This window comes from Suncus etruscus, chromosome 12 (genome assembly GCF_024139225.1).
Source record: "Suncus etruscus isolate mSunEtr1 chromosome 12, mSunEtr1.pri.cur, whole genome shotgun sequence".
Classification (NCBI taxonomy): domain Eukaryota; kingdom Metazoa; phylum Chordata; class Mammalia; order Eulipotyphla; family Soricidae; genus Suncus; species Suncus etruscus.
In genome coordinates this window covers 65,739,575-65,763,390 of record NC_064859.1, presented here as the reverse complement: position 1 = coordinate 65,763,390, position 23,816 = coordinate 65,739,575, and positions in this window count along the sequence as shown.

Here is a 23,816-nt window from a genome sequence, read left to right as displayed (position 1 = left end):
TGAGTGAAGTGCACTGGTTTGTTTCTAATATGAGGGATATTTAGAAAATCATGTTTCTGAACATGAGTTTAAAGCATCCTGCTGTGTAAAACACACAGTGCTTACTCTGATTGCTCCAAGTCTGACTAAGACAATGGGCAGAGAGCTGGTTGCTTATCATGATTTGGCACATCAAGACATAAACAGTTGTGATCTAGAAAAGGAAAGAACATTTTGCAGAGAGTTTTTTAAAAATAAAAAAAATAATTCACTGTTTTCTGTAATATCCCTTGTTAGGCAGTATGTGTTGTTCATTGGAAAAGAAAAATTTAATCAAAAGAAAGAAAATGAAGGTGAAGAGGGTGATGCCCCCCTCAAACAGTGAAGACACCCAAAGTTGGTAATCTTTCTCATGTAAGTACAGTTCAGAGAACATTTAGGATAACCTTGCTTTGCTAGGTACCTACTGCTCTTGTACAAACAAGTTTAGAGAGATAAAATAACTTCTTGGATTCATATTAGCTTGCAAAATAGGGCCTCCTGAGCAGGGTCTTAGTTTGCAATCTGCCTCTTACTCTGGAGATGGGGCCCTGGCTGACACTGATCTAGGCTCAGAGATAATCAGGACGCAGATAGATGGAGAATTATATCATTCCAGAAGAACATTAGTGATTGATTTTGTGACAAATTCTACAGCAAAAGAAATATTGAGTGTATTCAAGGGGAACAAAATCATTTCATTAATGCATTACTCTTCTGCATTGAAATTTCAAGCAACCTCTTCCTGGTTAGGGTGAAATTTGGCAGCCTTTAAAATGTTACCAATTTCTGATTTCTTTTTATAAAACTCCATTCAATGGAGTGCCATGAATCACAGCTGCGGAGCTGTGTAGAGAGCTGCAGTGAAAACTGCATTACAGAAGAAAAAGAACACATATACTTTCAAAGAGGAAGTGTTATTCAGGGGCCGTTTTTTGTCCTATAATGGAAGCCAGGTGCAGTTTCCGGTGGGTTCTGTCTCACCTATAGCAATGTGACTGGTTTGATTATTCTCCATTCACACATTTAGATGCTTGTTAGCACCACTGGAAACTTCGAGAATGCCTGACAGAATTTGATCTAGGAGGAAAACTCCAATTGTCTTTTACCACAATTCTCTAACAGTGGTCTTTATCACAACTACCTTCCTTATATAAAATGAAAATCTGCCTGTAAGGTTTTGAGAAACTACTTCTGTGTTGCAATCATTTCAATCCCTCCCACTTTGTGGGGGTGGTAACACAAGTCTAGTGGTGCTCAATGACTATTCCTAATGCATACCTAGGGTGGCATCCAGCAGTGCTGGGGGGGTGGGTGTATAATTCCAGGCCTCCTTCATGAAAGTCCTGTCCTCTAGCCTTTGAGCTTTCTCTTAAGTCAGCAATACCGGATATATTTTTTTTATCTCTGGGTCTTTGGAGGAGGTTAACAGTAAGAAAGAGGAAGCTAACCACTCAATAATAAAGAGGAAGATTTTTAACCATAGAAAAGGTAAACACAAAACCTTAGAAGAGAAACAGCAAGTTCAAGTATTAGAGGAAATTGGGATAATGCAGGAAATGAACTATGAAGAGCTGGACAAATAAAGCATAAGCAGAAATGGAATCTTTATGTTTTGTTGCCTTTATTTTTTTGTTTGTTTTGGAGTCACATCCAATGGTGCTAAAGACTTCATCCTGTCTCTGGTTCACTCCTAGTGGAGCTTAGAGGACTCTCTGGGATTATGGTAATAAAACTCCTATCAATCATGTGCAAAGCAAACTCCCTGCCCACTGCCCTGACTCCCACAAATGATAGCGTATGGATCAAGAAACTGTAAAAATATTTTGCCCATGGTAGTGGCAAAATTTGAATAACTTTTGCTGTTTACTCCTTGTTCATGGGACATTTGAATGTCAGACGCAGATAGAGAGAACCATCTAGGAAAACAAGAGGAAGGTGCTATATAGGGTTAAGTGGGATGGGATGAGCCATTTATTTGGGATTAAAGTAGCTATTATTGTGAAGATATTCAGTAGTTCATGGTTTTTCCTTGAGCAATGAGACCACAGTAGTGCCATTTTGATGGAGTAAACTTACAAAGATTTTACAAGGAAAATATGAAGTACTAATGGCTAAATATAAGATGACAGTGGGGGCCGGAGAGTTAGCATGGAGGTACAGTGTTTGCCTTGCATGCAGAAGGTCGGTGGTTCGAATCCCGGCATCCCATATGGTCCCTTGAACCTTCCAGGAGGGACTTCTGAGCATAGAGGCAGGAGTAACCCTTGAGCGGCCGGGTGTGACCCAAAAAAAAAGAAAAAAAAGATGACAGTGGCTTCTCTGGGTACCTTAGATTATATATACAAGTCTACTTGTTCCACCTATCTGCTCTCTATTAATTTTAATTTTCTAAATTTCTTCAGTATATTCGTGTGTTAAAAAAGTATATCCTATAGATATTTCAGTGACTTTTTAGAGGCATGACCACTAGTGGCCCTCCAAATATCCAGCACAATTTTATAAGAGTAGTTATAAAGGAGAACTGTGCAAAATGTATGAATACATATATAATGTGAGGGAATTATTTTAAGTCCGAGGATTGATTCACAGAGGAATTAAAAATCTTTCATTTCTATTGTTTTATTTCTAATTTGGGGTCACATTTAGCAGAGCTCAGGAATTACTCTTGGTTCAGTGCTTGAGGTTCATTCCTGGTGCAGGGATTAAATTTGGGTAGGCCATATGCAAGGCAAACACACTATTCACTGGACTACCACTCTGACTCCTTTAATTGCAATTTTGGAAGAGCAATTAGCTATCAAAATTGCTAATTGCAATTTTGGAAGAGCAGACATGATAGTTTGATGATCAGACCTGAGAGGAGCTGCTGCTCCAATCAGCAGTGACTAGGGGCTTACTAGATCTATAACTGATTGTGTTCAGGTAGTCATGCCATGCCAGGGCTCTAATTCAGAGCTTGGCATACACTTCATAGTCACTTGAGCTATCTCCCCCAGACCTTTAATTGCATTTTAAATTATACATATACTTTGTTGTGGTTAACTTAACTACAGAATGAAAATTCCAAAAGAAATTCTATAAAGCCACCCTTAGCAGGATTAAGCCATATACCCAAAGAGTTTCTTAGAAGCAGACATGCAGGTTATTAATTAATAATTATTATTATTAATTTAATAATAGTCCTGGATGGTGATGAATGATGGTGAGTTGAGAGGATGGTGAGGCCTTTCTCATCCAGGTCAGGCCAAGTGCCTGCATCTCCTTCCAGCCTGTGGGTCTAGGGTTCAGGATAATGCGAGGAAACGATCCACAAGCAGTCAGAAGTCAGGAGACATGAAGCTTTATTAATAAGGCCCTAGACACCATGTGTAGCTTTTAAGCTAACCTTTAAAGCAGACTCCTTAAGCACCTTGCATTTAATCCTTTCTCTACTCTTTACATTCTGCCTCCTTCTCCTGAGGCTTTTCCTGGAGCCTCTCTCACTGAATCTCCCTCTGTATACTCACACATCCCTTACACAACCCCTTTATTTACAACTATAGACCCCTCCCAGCTATGGGAGGGTCTGACCATCAGGTAAGATTGACAGGAAATTGGGGGAGGGATAACACTCTGGGGATTTAACCCTTACTTTTCCATATCATCACATCTATCAAAATTGGTTTTATAGCTCCCACGATAGATAAAAAATAAGTCCCCAAGGAGATAGACATTCATTTAGCAGATATTTAGGGGGACCCTAGCGGTCATACAAAATAAGTTTCCCGTCCTCAAATAATTAATGGTCATAAGTGAGAGGCAGATAGAATTGTACTAATAGTTAGAAAATGATGGCTTTCCATATGAATGTAGGAAACAGGTGTGGGCATGCAAGAGTGCACTTTAATGGGAAGACGTACAGAGGAAAAAATGCAGAGAAGTCCCAGAGTTTATAGGTCACTGGAGGTGTAGGTGATATGGGAGCCCAGGATGACACAATGGTAAAAATATCACCCTGTTCTCACATTTTGTAGATTGGGAGCAAAGGGAGGTTGAGGTGGTTAGGAGATATGTGTTCCCCACACCATCTTGCAATTTTCAGGAATCACAAACAGTGATTTGCTGATATTTTTATTAAATCCCCAGTGTACATGATCTATTGCATTTCATAGTGTAAGAGATTTACTGAAAAAAATTAATCAGCCAAAGAAGAAATTTAAGTAGAAATGGATGGATTTCCCTACTGGAAACATCTCTCTTATTGAGTGGAACATATACTTGAAAAGTGGGGCTACAAACAGCACAAGTAAGGAGACCCTTTACAAGCCAGAAATGGTGGAAGGACTCATAGTATTAGAATGGACAGGCTGGGAAGCTGAGCTCTGATCATATAGTTGCCTCCACACCAGCAAGCTGCCTCGTAGGTGGATCTGAGGCAGCAGCCTTCTGTAGAGTTAGGATTACCTTGTTCCTAATAGGAACCAGAGGAAACAGTTCTTATAAATGTTTTTTAATTATTATTTTATTTTATTGAAATCATTGCGATTTACAAAGTCTTTTATAGTTAGATTTCAAACATAAACTGAATCATGGCCAATCCCACAACCAGTGTTGGCTTCCCTCCATCAATGTTCTCAGAGTGCATCTAATGCCCGCTGGCCTGCCAATATAATAGACCCATTTTAAGTTTAAATTGTTAAAGTTTGGGTCTTTTGATTCCATTGTTGTTAACTTTGGTTTGGATATTTAGTTCTGTCCTCTTTTTAATCTCCACCAATGCACAACTTGGCCCCTGGCTCCCATACTTTCATTTATTTCCTTTCTCAATTTTATAGAAATATGCAGAAAATATACTGTGATTCTTTCAAGCGACAAACACTTCTGTTGCTTTCATGGTCTGGAAGCATTATTACAAAAAATATACTTACTATTGAGAAATCTTAAAAGATTTCTTGGAGCAGTTTTATGTTGAGATAACTTACTTTTAGAATTTATAGTTTCATAGTGAGTAAAAGGAAGGTCAGTGAACATAGCTAGGTAGCCCCTGGAGTGTGTATAGTGGAGCAGTATAGAGGCAAGTGAAGCTAATGGAAACAGGGAGACTGGCAAGGAGATCCCAGTGCTAATGTGAATAAAGATCAGAGAGCCCATACCTAGAAAATTAAGAACAAAATTTAGATGTAAGAAACTACCATAAGGACAAATTCCTATATACTTCCATCCACAAAGCCTTCAATTTTTTTCAAACTTTAATACTCCCTTTATAATCAGATTCTAGTCTTACTAATGTCTCCATCAAAGACTACCAAATGTTAGGTATTACAGTTGGATAAATACTAGGAATCAGTCTGTTGAGAGAGTCTCATTACTTCAACATTATAGGAGAATATTCACAATGGATTGCACTGGGTCTATTACTCTTGATGTTTTGAGAGAAGCTACTTCTTCATGAAGATTCATCATTCTCTCTAAAGAGCCCTTGTAATAACAGCACTTCAAAATAATCCTTCATCTTTGGTGGGGCATTTCTAATCATGCATGATTAGAGGTACACACAACTGGTGGTTTCATCAATGTCCTCTACTCAGTCAAGGACATAGGAAAACAACATCCATATAGATACAAATAGACTATTTTTTAAAAGAGAGCAGTAGATGGAAATGAAGACCTTACCAGTCTTTTTGGAAACCTAGGATATTCCTCAAGAAACTAGAAATTGAGCTCCTGTATGATCCAGCAATACCACTCCTAGAGATATACCCTACGAACCGAAAAACACAATGTAGAAAAGATCTCTTAATTCCAATGTTTATTGCAGCACTATTTATAATAGCTAGAATTTGGAAACAACCCAAGTGCTGAAGAACAGATGAGTAGATAAAGAAACTTTATTACATCTATCCAATGGAATACTTATAGTTCTTAGGGAAAAAATGTATTCATGAAATTTGCTTATACATGGGTGGATATGGAGTATGGTGATGAGTGAAAAGGGTCAGAAGGATAGGAATAGACATAAAATAATCTCACTTATTTGTGGGATATAAGGAAAATAAAAACAGTACAGTAATAATATCCAGAGACAATAAAGATGAGGGAAGGAAGGACCTGTCCATGGTAGGAAGCTTGCCACAAGTAGTGGTGAATGAAATTAGGATTAAGAGTCCACTATGACAATGATAGTTGAAATTGATCAGTCAGGACAAAAACGGGGTGCTGAAAGATGATATTCATGATGTCCCTTTGTTAGCAATAGAGCAAATCAGTGTATAAAAGACAAAAAACTGGGGTAGAGGGAAGGGAAGTAGTAAAATACCTGTCCCAGAAACAGGCAGAAGGGAGGGTAGGAGAGAATCTGGGAACATTCGTGGTGGGGAATGAACACTGGTGAAGGATGGTATATATTGTCTTAAGTGAAACCCAATCATCAGCAATTTTGTAACCCCTATGTTTAAGTAAAGTAATTTAAAATTTTTTCTAATCATGTTTGCCAAACTTTTGTTCTTACTACTGGACATTTAAATGCATATGAATTGTGATGTTTTATTCCATATGTCTCAGAATTCAATTCAACTTAAAGTGGAAATAGGAAGATTAATTCTTAAATATATTAATCTACTTCATGGATAAACATTGGACTGATTGATGGCAAGCCTACAGATACTTTAAGATTCATATTTTTTTTTACCAGACATTGTTAGGATAATCTGTAAAGAACTGAGGCAAATAAAACATCTTAGGAAACATCAGGTAAGCTTTGAGATCAAGTTTGAAACTGCACATTTGTTTGTTTTTCAATAGAAGAGTATTTTGTTTTAAGTGGCTAAAGAACATCAACCTTTTGGAAATTAATACTCTTTAAAGTCCATTTTACTTAATAACAAAACTGTGTTTGAGGATGGGTGAAAAGATATTTTAAAGGGAAAGAGCACATACTTTGTATCTTGCTCTATCCATGGCACCAACATTTCCTTGAGTATGACTGAGTATAACTCTGGTGATCCAGGAGCATCACAGGGTGTGGCCCTGTTAAACTCTGAGAAGAACTTCATATTGGGCTTGAACATCAAAATACAGGTCCATTCAGCAGGGTTGAGTATGGTCAGAAGTGTACCCAAACCTCAACATTGCTGGAGCCACTCTCATTCACATATACACAGGTATATATTTGTTCTTAATGAAAATATTTTATATGCCACAAAGTTAACTTTAATTGTATTATTAGTTTTTGCTGAATGTGTGCAGCTAAAACTAACCTTTGTTGAATTGAGAGCACTGTATCGCTAAGCGAAAATACTACTACATCTGTCATCCTGCTGTTTTTTTTCCAATTCAACTCCTTTTTATTTGTTTCTAAGTAAATGCTATTTCTAGAAAGAATTAGACAATAATACAAACAGACTGGTTTCCAGGAGGGACCAGGAATTATGATTTGCATGCAAAATATCTATGTTCAGAAAAATATAACATTTTGACTTTCATTTTAAATATTTAGCAGGAAAAGTTAAGCAAAACTTGAATATCTGTATGCTTGAAACAATAAGCAAGAATGTTAATGTATAGATTTGTGGTAAGGTATATTTCAGAAAACAAATTCTTAACCTTAATTTCTTAATTTGAAAGCCAGGTGTCATATGCTGAATTACATACATCCAATGGTATGTTGAAGTTTTAACTCCCAGAATGTGACTCTCATTAGCAATAAAGACTTATAATTTGTATGAAGCCAAAGTGAGCATCTTAGTGCAAACTCAATTCCAATAGGAATATGGTCTTTATGAGGACACAAACATTCATAGCATAAACCAAGTAAAATAGTCTCCCCTCTTGCAAACTGTACAACCAAGTGAATATTCCCCACTATCAGAGTCGGTTAACCTCAGACAGAATAAAATTCTAAATGTTTTTTGTAAATCCAGAGAGAAATCCAGTTCTCTCTGCTGCCAATGCAGAAATAAGTAGTACAACATGAAGTGAGCATTTGCATGTTCATAGACATGTAAACAAATTCATCTCATTAGACCAACTTTCTTCTCCTTGTTTGTTTAATTACCTTCCAAGAAGAGACAAATTTATGTCCAGGAATTACTCCTGGCTGTACTCAGAGCACCACATATGGTAGTGGGTTTTGAACTAGGGTTGGCAAAGTACAAGAACCGTGCCTTATGACCTGTAATATTTATTAAGCACAATAAAAAAATTTAATTCAAGAAAGATAATATATTTTAACTTGACCTTAAAATATAATAATAAAGACCATAAAATATCAAAACCTAGGTCATACAACAAATCAAAATCAGGGCTGAGAGTGGAGACAGTGAAAAGGCTCACAGAAGAAAAGAAAGGTTACCTAATCTGAGTACATTTTCATAGTGATTTTGAAGTTATTTATTATGAATACTAAAAGCTACAGTTCCATTATAAAATGCATATATTTGACTAAGAAAAGAAAGCAACAGTTTATTGCTATAACATGCTATTAATTTAAATTGCTTAAATGCATTTCTCATGCATTAGTAATAAAGCTAGACTAAATTACAATCTTTAATTTTTGCTGATGTTTTTATTGCTTAGTGATATATGGAAAATTACAGATCTACAAAGTTTAAATTCATCTTTTTCCTTGTCAGCTACTGGATAAAGGCAACAAAATGAAATGAAATTCAATCAGTACATTAAAAAGATAAACTTGAAGAATACTTGCCACTAATATATTTATAATTTTATAGCAAAAACAAACAAAAAAGATTACAAGCTCTGCATCAATTTATAATAGACTATATAGTATTTTATATTTGTAAATCTCTTTTATATAATATTTTAAATCGTTTTTAAAAATTAGAATGCTGTTAAGCATAAGAAAAATAGCAAAAATTTTAATTTTTTTTGTTTTGGTTCTGCTTAATACGAAATTCTAAAAGAAAAAAGTCCTGCTTGGGAGATAAGCTCAGGTCAAAAACAGGGCAAAGAGGCTGTAGAGCCTGCCATTTTTTTTGGGGGGGGGGGGTGTCACACCCAGCAGCACTCAGGGGTTACTCCTGACTCTATGCTCAGAAATAACTCCTGGCAGGCTCAGGGGACCATATGGTTTTTGTTTTTGTTTTTTAGTTTTTGGGTCACACCCAGCAGTGCTCAGGGGTTACTCATGGCTGTCTGCTCAGAAATAGATCCTGGCAGGCACGGGGGACCATATGGGACACCGGGATTCGAACCAACCACTTTGGTCCTGGATCGGCTGCTTGCAAGGCAAACGCCTCTGTGCTATCTCTCTGGGCCCAGGGGGGACCATATGGTATGCCGGAATTTGAACCACCACCTTCTGGTTGCAAGCCTTATCTCCATGCTATCTCTCCGGCCCCAGCCTGTCATTCTTACCCCCAAATGCACCATATATTATATATAATATAAGGCACCGTTCCTTTTGCGTAGGCATACTTAAAAAAAAGGGAAATCTTATATATAAAAACAATCTCTTATCTACTATAGATAAGAACCCATAAATTTTATAATACAGGGGTGCCTCTCACCCTGAACATTTGTCATGGAGACTTGATTTAGACGACATGTGATCAGACAGCAACTGTCCAACCCTGAACCCCAGATTCCAACAGTAGAACCAACACAGTTTCCTGCAACAACAGCACCAGGAATCAAACACAACCAGGGAGTGCCTATAACACTCTGGCTCCAACTTGCACCAAGTTGATATGATAGACTGACAAAGAGGAAACACCAATAACTTGATCTAAGTCTTAGAGTGGTCTCAAACTCGCAGCCCGTGGGCTGTTTGCGGCTCTCAGTACAACATTTTATGGCCCTGCTCTAGAGGAATCTTTGTTTTTGTTTTAGTTGTTTGGGTCACACCCCCCAATGTTCAAGGCTTACTACTGACTTTGCACTCAAGCATCACCCCGACTTTGCCTCCTGCAGCTCCCAGGTAAATTGAGTCTGAGATCCCTGAAAGAGCAGGTTGCCCTACCTCCTCACCTAACAATAAGATGAAATCAGAACTTACTCCATCCTTAGATCTGTGCAAAAACCAAGATCACTAATTACAGAACACTAACTTTGACAAGAGCAACTGGGCAGAACTTTCCCTGGGACCAAAAAGAAAGACCCTAACCTAGGCTTCAGCCTAGGATTTGTACATAAATCAAGATCTCTAATTACAGAGGTCTGACTTTGACAACTGTGACTGAGCAGAACTTCTGGACCATAAAGAACAATTCTATTCTATACTCTATCCTAGGAGCTGAGCAAAAACTAAGATCACTAATTACAGAAGAATGACTGCAACAATCGTGACTTTGCAGAACTTCTGAAACCATAAAGAAAGACTATCCTAGACTTCATCCTATGACCTGTGCAAATACCAGAATCTCTAATTACAGAGGATTGATTTTGACAGCCACACTGAGCAGAACGTTTCCTGACACCATAAAAAGACCTTGGGTTTGGACAATGAGCATGTTTGAAGTCTATAGTTGTTCCCATGAGAGTATGCTTCAAGAGTAGAGAAGTAGGCCAAGGAATTCCCTTTCTAATTTTCCTAACACTTGCTGTGCCTATAAAAAAAAATCCTTGCCACACCAGCACACCAGCCTCCTTTTCTTAAATTTTCTTCCTCTTTGTTGTTGTTTTGTTGGTGTTTTTTTTTTAGCTATTGTTGTGTTTTTGTCATTGCTTGTTATTTTTTTCTTTTTCTTTCTTCTTTTAAATCTATATAGCTGCTAGATGGGCTCCTCCCAGCATTTTTTTTCCAATAGAACCATAGAACTTGAATCATCTTGTTCTGCCTCAAAAATCAAGGGAAAAAAAAAGTGGATGGTACCAGGAGCATACAATCACATAAACATTGAGTGAAAACAAAATTGATCAGACCTAAACAACAAACCCAAAGTAAATGACAATAGAATCAAGACAACCCAATCTACACAAGCTATACACAAAGGGGAACTGTTACATTAGCAGTCCGGAGTCAAGGGGGTGGTATGTGATGCATGCTAGGAACAGGGGTGGAAGGAGGACAACACTGGTGGTGGAAATAGCCCTAATTCACTGCCATTATGTACCTTAAATATAACTGTGAAAGGCTTGCAATTCACATTGGTCACAATAAAAATATTTTTAAAAATATAAAAAATAGTATAGTGAATTTTTAAGCTATCTAAACCCAGTCTACATTACTGTAATACATATAATATTTAATAACCACTACTGAAAGGCCCTACTTTATTTAGATTTCTTTAGTTCTTACCTAAGGCCCTTTTATAACCACGATTTTATCTGAAATTCCACAATGAGTTTCGTGACAGTGTCTTTTATGATCCTGTTGACTCTGACACTTTTTCAAAATTTCTGAGTTTCTGATGAACTTGTCCTTTACAATGTTGAGAATTACTTAATAGAAATTTTCCCTGACTCTCAGATAGGAATTGTATGATATTTGTCATGATTAGACTGACACTTAAAGGCTGTTGAGAATAAAACCTAGTAGAAAGTACCTCCTTATCACCTTTTATCAAGAAACATGGTTCATCACAGTTGATGACCATGGTCACCCTGCTGAGAAGCATTTTATATTTTTTTCTAAGTTTCTAAGGTTATGTCTACTATACTTCCTTTCTAAACCAGCCTCCTGGAAGAAAGATGTGCAAGGCCAAACCTCAAGTAGGAGATAGATGTACAGGACTATGCTGTGTATGGTTGAAGCATAGAGTATCTACATTAACTGTTGTTAGGACTTTTCTATAAAGCACTAATATTGGAGGGGTCATGCTGGTAGTTTCAGGAGCTAGTCTGCTCAATGCTTCAGAGTTGCTCCCAGTGGTGCTGGTAGACCACGCTGTGACAGGGATTGAATCAAGACCTTTAGCATAAAAAACTTGTGTACTAGCCTTTTGAACTATTTCCCTGATCCTCAAGTACATTTTTTATATTGTCATACACTCTCTTTACTTGGAAAATATTTTTGTGTATTTTATAGATCAGTTATAAAGATTATTTTAGGAATAATTTTTTAAACCAACTTTATTACATACGTGATTGTATTTGGGTTTCAGTCATGTAAAGAACACCACCCAACACCAGTGCAACATTCCCATCACCAATGTCCCAAATCTCCTTCCTCCCCACCCAACCCCCGCCTGTACTCTAGACAGGCTTTCTATTTCCCTCATACATTCCCATTATTAGGATAGTTCAAAACGTAGTTATTTCTCTAACTAAACTCATCCCTGTTTGCGGTGAGCTTCATGAGGTGAGCTGTGACTTCCAGCTCTTTTCTCTTTTGTGCCTGAAAATTATTATTGCAACAATGTCTTTCATTTTGTACTGTAACATTGTATATGTTTCAGGTATACATCATTTAAAGTCAGCATCTATATATAAGTTCACACTGAATGGCCAATTTTATCCTTGACCATGCAATAGACCCTTTTTACCCAATTTAGACACTCTTCCCTTTTCCTTCTTCTTTTTTTTTTTTAATTTTTATTTTTTTATTTAAACACCTTGATTACATACATGATTGTTTTTGGGTTTCAGTCATGTAAAGAACACCACCCATCACCAGTGCAACATTCCCATCACCAATGTCCAAGTCTCCCTCCTACCCACCCAACCCCCGCCTGTACTCTAAACAGGCTCTCCATTTCCCTCATACATTCTCATTATAAGGAAAATTCAAAATGTAGTTATTTCTCTAACTAAACTCATCACTCTTTGTGGTGAGCTTCCTATGGTGAGCTGGAACATCCAGCTCTTTTTACTTTTGTGTCTGGAAATTATTATTGCAAGAATGTCTTTCATTTCTCTTAAAACCCATAGATGAGTGAGACCATTCTGCGTTTTTCTCTCTCTCTCTGACATATTTCACTCAGCATAATAGATTCCGTATACATCCATGTATAGGAAAATTTCATGACTTCATCTCTCCTGACAGCTGCATAATATTCCATTGTGTATATGTACCACAGTTTCTTTAGCCATTCATCTGTTGAAGGGCATCTTGGTTGTTTCCAGAGTCTTGCTATGGTAAATAGTGCTGCAATGAATATAGGTGTAAGGAAGGGGTTTTTGTACTGTATTTTTGTGTTCCTAAGGTATATTCCTAGGAGTGGTATAGCTGGATCATATGGGAGCTCGATTTCCAGTTTTTGAAGGAATCTCCATATCGCTTTCCATAAAGGTTGAACTAGACGGCATTCCCACCAGCAGTGGATAAGAGTTCCTTTCTCTCCACATCCCTGCCAACACTGTTTGTTCTCATTCTTTGTGATGTGTGCCATTCTCTGTGGTGTGAGGTGGTATCTCATCGTTGTTTTGATTTGCATCTCCCTGATGATTAGTGATGTGGAGCATTTTTTCATGTGTCTCTTGGCCATTTGTATTTCTTCTTTGTCAAAGTGTCTGTTCATTTCTTCTCCCCATTTTTTGATGGGATTAGATGAATTTTTCTTGTAAAGTTCTGTCAGTGCCTTGTATATTTTGGAGATTAGCCCCTTATCTGATGGGTATTGGGTGAATAGTTTCTCCCACTCAGTGGGTGGCTCTTGTATCCTGGGCACTATTTCCTTTGAGGTGCAGAAACTTCTCAGCTTAATATATTCCCATCTGTTAATCTCTGCTTTCACTTGCTTGGAGAGTGCAGTTTCCTCCTTGAAGATGCCTGTAATGTCCTGGAGTGTCTTGCCTATGTGCTGTTCTATATATCTTATGGTTTTGGGGCTGATATCGAGGTCTTTAATCCATTTGGATTTTACCTTCGTGCATGATGATAGCTGGGGGTCTACGTTCAATTTTTTGCAAGCGGCTATCCAATTGTGCCAACACCACTTGTTGAAGAGGCTTTCCCTGCTCCATTTAGGGTTTCCTGCTCCTTTATCGAAAATTAGGTGGTTGTATGTCTGGGGAACATTTTCTGAGTATTCAAGTCTATTCCACTGGTCTGAGGGCCTGTCCTTATTCCAATACCATGCTGTTTTGATAACTATTGCTTTGTAGTACAGTTTAAAGTTGGGGAAAGTAATTCCTCCCATACTCTTTTTCCCAATGATTGCTTTAGCTATTCGAGGGTGATTATTGTTCCAAATGAATTTCAAAAGTGCCTGATCCACTTCTTTGAAGAATGTCATGGGTATCTTTAGAGGGATAGCATTAAATCTGTATAATGCCTTGGGGAGTATTGCCATTTTGATGATGTTAATCCTGCCAATCCACGAGCAGGGTATGCGTTTCCATTTCCGCGTGTCCTCTCTTATTTCTTGGAGCAGAGTTTTATAGTTTTCTTTGTATAGGTCCTTCACATTTTTAGTCAAGTTGATTCCAAGATATTTGAGTTTGTGTGGCACTATTGTGAATGGGATTGTTTTCTTAATGTCCATTTCTTCCTTATTGCTATTGGTGTATAGAAAGGCCATTGATTTTTGTGTGTTAATTTTGTAGCCTGCCACCTTGCTATATGAGTCTATTGTTTCTAGAAGCTTTTTGGTGGAGTCTTTAGGGTTTTCTAAGTAGAGTATCATGTCATCTGCAAACAGTGAGAGCTTGACTTCTTCCTTTCCTATCTGAATTCCCTTGATATCTTTTTCTTGCCTAATCGCTATAGCAAGTACTTCCAGTGCTATGTTGAATAGGAGTGGTGAGAGAGGACAGCCTTGTCTTGTACCAGAATTTAGAGGGAAGGCTTTTAGTTTTTCTCCGTTGAGGATAATATTTGCCATTGGCTTGTGGTAGATGGCTTCAACTAGATTGAGAAAGGTTCCTTCCATTCCCATCTTGCTGAGAGTTTTGATCAAGAATGGGTGTTGGACCTTATCAAATGCTTTCTCTGCATCTATTGATATGATCATGTGGTTTTTATTTTTCTTGTTATTGATGTTGTGTATGATGTTGATGGATTTACGGATGTTAAACCAGCCTTGCATTCCTGGTATGACACCTACTTGATCGTAGTGGATGATCTTCTTAATGAGGCATTGAATCCTATTTGCCAGGATTTTGTTGAAGATCTTTGCATCGGCATTCATCAGCGATATTGGTCTGTAATTTTCTTTTTTTGTAGCATCTCTGTCTGGTTTAGGTATCAAGGTGATGTTGGCTTCATAAAAGCTATTTGGAAGTGTTTCCATTTGTTCAATTTCATGAAAGAGTCTTGCCAGGATTGGTAGTAGTTCCTCTTGGAAAGTTTGAAAGAATTCATTAGTGAATCCATCTGGGCCTGGGCTTTTGTTTTTCGGCAGACCTTTGATTACCGTTTTGATTTCATCAATGGTGATGGGGGTGTTTAGATATGCTACATCCTCTTCCTTCAACCGTGGAAGATTATAAGAGTCCAAGAATTTATCCATTTCTTCCAGGTTTTCATTTTTAGTGGCGTAGAGTTTCTCAAAGTAGTTTCTGATTACCCTTTGAATCTCTGTCATATCAGTAGTGATCTCTCCTTTTTCATTCCTAATACGAGTTATCAAGTTTCTCTCTCTCTCTTTCTTTGTTAGGTTTGCCAGTGGTCTATCAATCTTGTTTATTTTTTCAAAGAACCAACTTCTGCTTTCGTTGATCTTTCGGATTGTTTTTTGGGTTTCCACTTCATTGATTTCTGCTCTCAGCTTTGTTATTTCCTTCTGTCTTCCTATTTTTGGGTCCTTTTGTTGAGCACTTTCTAGTTCTATTAGCTGTGTCATTAAGCTACTCAGGTAAGCTCCTTCTTCCTTCCTGATGTGTGCTTGCAAAGCTATAAATTTTCCTCTCAGTACTGCTTTTGCTGTGTCCCATAAGTTCTGATAGTTTGTGTCTTTATTGTCATTTGTTTCCAGGAACCTTTTGATTTCCTCCTTAATTTCATCTCGGACCCACTGGTTATTCAGTATGAGGCTGTTTAACTTCCAGGTGTTAATGTTTTTCTTCTGAGTCCCTTTGGAATTCACAAATAATTTCAGAGCCTTGTGGTCAGCAAAGGTAGTCTGCAAAATTTCTATCCTCTTGATATTATGGAGATATGTTTTATGTGCCAGCATGTAGTCTATCCTGGAGAATTTCCCATGTACATTGGAGAAGAATGTGTATCCAGGTTTCTGGGGGTGGAGTGTCCTATATATATCCTCTAGGCCTCTTTCTTCCATTTCTCTCCTCAGGTCTAGTATATTCTTGTTGGGTTTCAGTCTGGTTGACCTATCCAGTGTTGACAAAGCCGTGTTAAGGTCCCCCACAATTATTGTGTTGTTATTGATATTATTTTTCAGATTTGTCAACAGTTGTATTAAATATTTTGCTGGCCCCTCATTTGGTGCATATATGTTTAGGAGAGTGAATTCTTCCTGCTCTATATACCCCTTGATTAATATAAAATGTCCATCTTTGTCCCTTACAACCTTCCTGAGTATAAAGTTTGCATTATCTGATATTAGTATGGCCACTCCAGCTTTTTTATGGGTGTTGTTTGCTTGGATGATTTTTCTCCAGCCTTTTATTTTGAGGCTATGTTTGTTCTGACTATTCAGGTGTGTTTCTTGTAGGCAGCAGAAGGTTGGATTGAGTTTTTTGATCCATTTAGCCACTCTGTGTCTCTTGACTGGTGCATTTAGACCATTGACGTTGAGAGAAAGAATTGTCCTGGGATTTAATGCCATCTTTATATCGAAATTTGGTGTCTTTTGGTTAGTCTTGTCTTAAATTAGGTCTTTCAGTTTTTCTCTTAAGACTGGTTTTGTGTCTGTAAAGTTTCTGAGCTGCTTTTTGTCAGTGAAACCATGTATTCTTCCGTCAAACCGGAAAGTGAGTTTTGCTGGGTATAGTATTCTGGGTGAAGCATTCATTTCATTCAGTCTTGTCACAATATCCCACCACTGCTGTCTGGCATTGAGTGTTTCTGGTGACAGGTCTGCTGTAAATCTCAAGGATGCTTGCTTGAATGTAATTTCCCCTTTTGATCTTGCTGTTTTCAGAATTCTGTCTCTATCTGTGGGATTTGTCATTGTGACTAGGATGTGTCTTGGGGTGGTTTTTCTGGGGTCTCTTTTGGTTGGTACTCTTCGAGCATGCAGGATTTGATCACCTATATTCTTTATCTCTGGAAGTTTCTCTTTAATGATGTTCTTGACCATTGATTCTTCCTGGGAATTTTCTTCCTGGGTCTCTGGGACGCCAATGATTCTTAAGTTGTTTCTGTTGATCTTATCATAGACTTCTATTTTCATCTGTTCCCATTCTTTGACTAATTTTTCCGTTGTCTGCTCATTTGCTTTAAGTTTTTTGTCCAATCTCTCCTGCTGTATGGAATTGTTATGTATCTCATCTTCCACAGCACCAAGTCTATTCTCAGCTTCTGATACCCTGTCCCAGAGCTTATCCATTTTGTCATTCACTTCGTTTACTGACTTTTTCAGTCCTGTTAGTTGACATGTTATTTCAGTTTGGAGTTTTGTCATTTCTGCCTTCATATTTTCTTGGTTCTTATTAGTGTTCTGTTCAACTCGATCCATGGTTTCTTGGAGTCTGTTGAGCACCTTCCATATTGCTAGTCTAAAGTCCTTATCTGAGAGGTTGATTAGTTGTTCAGTCATTATCTGGTCCTCAGAATTGTCATCTTCATTCTCTATGTCTGATGCTGGCCTGCGTTGTTTCCCCATTGTCACACTTGTATTGTGGGTTTTTCTACGTGTTGTGGTGGTATTCATTGTCTATATGATGTAGGCAGCACACTCCTCTGGCTCCTCCCTTTCTGGATGGGCTGGCTTGCCTCTAAGGGAGGGGAGTCCTCCGTGGATGAAGCCTCACACTGGGTCAAATCTTAGGCCCGAGCATGCAACAGAGAAGACAGTCCAGAGAGAAATGCTTGCTTCTCTGATATAGCACAGTTCTTATTGTGATTTTTCCTTCTTGTTGCAATGGAGTTCTTTCCTTAGAAAGAGTGCACGGCCGCGTAGCGAAGCGGAGCGGCCGTGCTCTGATGGAGCCTCTTTTGCTCCAATCCCAAGAGTTTCACACAAGAGGACAGTAGACAGATATTTACAGTTCACACTCACAGTTGGGCCCCTCTGCGCAGGCTTAGATTCGTGTCTTTTCCCCGCCTGATGTCCCAAGCAGGGAATCCAGCTTCTGCAGCAGTCTGCCGGCCGGTTTTTATGTTCTGAATCCCGCCCTGGAAATGGCCTCCGGGATAGGGAGAGCAGATTCCTGGAGCCTCTTTTGCTCCACTCCCAAGAGTTTCACACAAGAGGACAGTAGACAGATATTTACAGTTCACACTCACAGTTGGGCCCCTCTGCGCAGGCTTAGATTCGTGTCTTTTCCCCGCCTGATGTCCCAAGCAGGGAATCCAGCTTCTGCAGCAGTCTGCCGGCCGGTTTTTATGTTCTGAATCCCGCCCTGGAAAATCCCCTTTTCCTTCTTCTAAGCATTAATTTAGTATTTGGTCTATAAGAAGACATACAGGTGGCTAATAAACACACAAAAATGTTTTTTCATCATCTCTTATTATTAAGAAAATGAAAATCAAAATAGAAAACTATTACCTTGTAGTTATTAAAATGACTATTGTGCAAAAGACAAAAAATAGGTGATAATGAGGATGTAGAGAAAAAGGAACACTTGCGTACTTTTGGTGAGAAGGTAAATGGACATATTATTATGGGGAAAAATGAAAGATTCCTCAAAAATATTAAAAATAGAAAATTTTAAGAACCAAATATTCCATTTTGGGGTATCTACCCAAAGAATTAAAAAACCACTAATTCAAAGAGAAATGTGCACATTCATTTTTATTGGAGCATTATTTACAGTGGCTGAGTTGGAAACATCCTGTGTACACAAACAGATGAGTGAACAAAGAATATTTCTAAAGCAGTTGTTTAAAGTTTAGAATACATTATATCAGAAAAAATACTTATATTGACTAGTACTTCTCCAAATAAAAAATAATCACAACTGAGTTACTCTTTTGTAAAATATGGAGCTCCAAAGCTATGACACTGATTTCTATGAATGAGCTATGCCAACCCCTATGAGTACATTGTGTTCTTTGTGTCCTAACTTTATTCTGTTTGAATGAGAGACACAGGGGCAGGAGAGATAGCACAGCGGCAGAGCATTTGTCTTGCACAAAGCTGTTTTGAGCAGAGGTGGTTCAAATCCCAGCATCGCATGTGGTCCCCTGTGCCTGCCAGGAGCGACTTCTGAGTGCAGAGTCAAGAGTAATCCTTGAGCACCGCTGGGTATGACCCTCAAAAAAACAAAAACAAAAACAAACAAAATGAATGAGGGACACAAGTACTTTCATGTCTACAGGAGAACATAAACACTTCCATACAAAACCGTTCTCAAAGACAAATAAAAAGATGACATAAGAACCATAAGAATGAGCTTTTAAGAATTAAAAAGATTATTTCCATGTGACCATCAGAACACTTTGTACAATCAGAATTTTCCACTTTTTCTCTTTTCTGTGAATGAACTATTCAAAAAGTGGTAAAGAGAACGCACCAATACCTTTAGAGCTGAATTGGGAGAAAGATATAATTTACAAGACTCAGAATACAGGTTGAGCTGCCAAAAGGGCTGAGATCCAGCAAAGACTATTTGTGAGGCAGAAAAAATAAGAGAGATTATGAAAGGGAGAAAACAGGGAGAGGAAAACGCCAAAACCTGCAGCAGACAAGCAGATGAACAGACACAGTTTTCACAAACTATGATGAGCACACAGACAGTGCTGAGAATGTGGACTGAGAATGGGAGTGGAGCACAGCTGGCCTGGCTTCCTTCCTAGAAGTGGAGACCATAGTCATAGAGGCAGAGCACCCCTGGCCACACACTCTGAAGCATTTGTCCCTGGGTTACAGCCAAAGGATGCTGGGAGACCAGATGTCCTGGTGTACATCTTGGGCCCCATTACTCTTTGCAGATATTTAGGAAATTCCAAATGTTTCAGTAATGAGTGATAGATGTAGAACTTTCACATTATGTATATAAATACATTTTAAACAACAAAAGAGCAAAAGCGTTGAAAGAGTTTCAACAGAGAAGACAAATACTGAACCCTGTAATAAAAGTAAACCTAATGATATGAATTGTCTTTGATGATGGACAACCACAACAAGGATGTAAAATCTAATGAGGAAGTTTTAGGTCACAGAAGATAAGAACCAGCAGAAATCAGTAGCTCTCCAAGCAGCATTCGCCCTCACTTTCACATCCTCACCTAACTATACCAACTCAAAATGGATTAAACACAGAATACCTGTCTGATTACTGACCAGAAATTGCACCACATTGATACTGATAGATGAAAATATATAAAGAAAATATTTCAGTTCTATGAGACTGGATAGTCACTTTTGAAGGTAAGTGCACATTTTGATTTTAATTTTTAACTTCAGTCATTTTGGTGTGTGTTAAAGAATGATAATCTCATTGAATAACCAATTTGGGCAAATGTGCTTTTGATGTTTAACCTTACTGCAATGTATACGGTAGAAGAATACAGATGTGCTCTGACTAAAAGGCCTAGGTCAGGGCAATGAAATAAATGAGCAAAGAAGAAAAATAGTTAAATAGGAACAATAAATTAAAACAGCGTTCTTTTTCTATCCATACCCAGCTTCTATCCCCAGAATTGTAACAATTTCCAAGCACATTTGGGTATGGACCCAGAAAAAATAAGACAAAACAAAACAGAAAACATTAACCTTGCGCTTCTTTTTTAATCTTAAATCTTAGTTACTTTGATTCTTTACTTTTTTATTAAAATACACGAGAAGAATGTGTTCAAATATATTTATTTGTGGGTTTTGTGTTTAATCCTTGGTACTATGTGATTTCCTAATCACTGGGGATTACCCCTCATTAGAAGAGTGATGAGAATAAACAAAGTTCTAGTTAATCTTCCTAGGAAGCCTAAAATTAAAGAAAAAAATATTAAGTAAGCTTAGCTGATTTTGGTTGTACTGGAGGAACATAAAATTCTAAGCAAATGCTCAATTTATTTTGTTGTTTTTAAAGTAAAATCTTAGCCTTTGAGTGTTTCTGTTTGTGTAGGGACCACCTTTAAGTGTTCAGTGCTTATTCCTGGTTCTGCTCTGGGATCACTCCTGGAGGGTCTTGAGGGACCGAGTGCTTAATTGCTGGGAATTTAAGCCCCCCCAAAAAGCAAGTGCTTTACCCTTGCTTTATCTCTCCAAAAGAAATTTGTATTTGATAAGAATTACTATAAATGATAATTGCTTAATATTTGCAAGAAGTACTAGTAACTCTTTTTTTTTCTTTTCAACAAAATATGATACACTATTCAAATCTTGGCTAAGGCATATAAAAATACAGCTTCAACTCTCCAATTGTAATGGATAACATTTAATGCATTTTACATGTGAAAAAGTGTTCCATGTGCCTTATCTACATTAATTTTATTCTTACTTTAACCTTATAAGATAAATGAACCCCTTAGGAGATGAGAGTGTCAGACACCAGCTGGCTGGGTCAGAGCCAAGTGAATATCAACTTAATGACCAACTTAATGACTGAATTTCCAGTGCCTGTACCACCAGCCTGAGAGTTAGCAATCACAATAGATAAAACTCCTAAGAATGCTAGCAAGATAGTGTTGGAAGAGATTTTGTATTTCATAAAATTTATCCTATTTATTTTATAAGTAAAAAATACACAAAGAAAAGTTAGCCTACACTTGCAAGATAAATATTAATTTCCTGAAGAATAATCCCTAAACCTTCCACCTTACAGTTTCCAATTTTATTAATTTTCTCATAAAAAGTGCCACATGCTCTGTTTGTCAATATTCTTGGATTTAAAATAAAACCACATCCATTATCCAATGATAATAATCACTTATTTTTATTTTAAATGCCATAATCTTTTATAGATTGAGACATGTCTATCTATATATATTTATGTTCTTATTCCTATTAAATGTTAACTGTCTACTTTTTAAAAAATCTTAATTTCTAGTTAGTACCAAGAAATTAAAAAGTTAGCAAATTTTGGGGCCGGAGAGATAGCATGGAGGTAGGGCGTTTGCCTATTATGCAGAAGGACGTTGGTTCAAATGCTGGCATCCCATATGGTCCCCTGAGCCTGCCAGGAGCAATTTCTCAGTGCAGAGCCAGGAGTAACTCCTGAACACTGCCAGATGTGACCCAAAAACCAAAAAAAAAAAAAAAAAAAAAAAGTTCAGACTTTCAAATCCAGGAACACTCATAACTAGTTATAATCCTTGGGAAATATCTAGAGTAACAATTCACCATAAATAATTTAAACTTAAATATAAATGAAAACACATAGAATATTATAAAAAAAGTACAAAATTTGTGGCAAATGATGAAGATCTATCTGTGGGATAAAATATATGGGTTTAATGTAGGATACAAGGCCAACTAGTTTCTGGATTTTATTCCACTTCTTGCCCTCCCCTGTAGCTGGAAAACTCACATTCAATAATGTTCATCCAGGCTTTCTTAGGACTGCACTAGATTTAGACAAAGTGCGGAAAGTTGCCATAGGTTTCTCTTGTTCCTCTTTTTTATGTTCTTTCTCTTTAACTATCCTATTCTTGATACTATCTCTGCTTCAAATTCTTGGTTCAGTAATCACAAATATTGAGCCTTAAAGAGATCAATGATGCTCTTTCTGGCTCAGTTTTCTCATCAGTAAAACAAAATGTTCTTTAATTAAGGAACAGAAGAACATATTAGGCAACCAGAGATGACCAATGGTTCAAAGTAAACTCTTCAGGTAGAAGATACTATCCCATCTAAGATTCCAATCTACACATGATTTTCTTTGGTTGAGCCCATGCTGTTACTTCTAAACCAAAGTTCTCAAATATTTAAAACCAGTACACAGTGGTACTTTCTCCCTTTTCAAATAGATCATCCTTATAGGCAAAAATCTTCTTAGGGTTTTTGTAATTCTGAGAAACTTGACTTTTGACCCAAGCATTCATCCTACTACTCCCTCTGTGAAGAGTGGTTTTCTCCCTGCACCTCCATTCACAGCTAACATTTTCTTTTATTTTTTTAATATATTTTATTTAAACACCTTGATTACATACATGATTGTGTTTGGGTTTCAGTCATGTAAAGAACACCACCCATCACCAGTGCAACATTCCCATCTCCAATGTCTCAAATCTCCCTCCTCCTTACCCAACCCCCGCCCGTACTCTAGACAGGCTTTCTATAACCCTCATATGTTCTCATTATTAGGATAGTTCAAAATGTAATTATTTCTATAACTAAACTCATCCCTGTTTGTGGTGAGCATCATGAGGTGAGCTGTAACTTCCAGCCTTTCTCTTTTGTGTCTGAAAATTATTATTGCAAGAATGTCTTTCATTTTTCTTAAACCCATAGATGAGTGAGACCATTCTGCATTTTTTCTCTCTCTCTGACTTATTTCACTCAGCATAATAGTTTCTATGTACATCCATGTATAGGAAAATTTCATGACTTCATCTCTCCTGACAGCTGCATAATATTCCATTGTGTATATGTACCACAGTTTCTTTACAGCTAACATTTTCTGTGATGACTAAGTGATACATGACTCAGGTACTCTCAGATCCAGATTGAACTTTATGTTTAAACAATTGGGCTGAGAGGTAGAGAGATTTTGCAAGTGACTGAGTGTATATTTTGTTGGAACATGAATTCTAAATAAGGAGGGACGCCATTTTGTAAAGGCCACAGGCAGGCTTCTTCTCAGGTTCTGAGCAGAGAGAGATACCATTTTGTAAGAACCACATGGTGTAAGCCACATGTTAGATCTTCACAAGCTTATTTGCATAAACTCTGCCCCCAAGCTACCTGGCC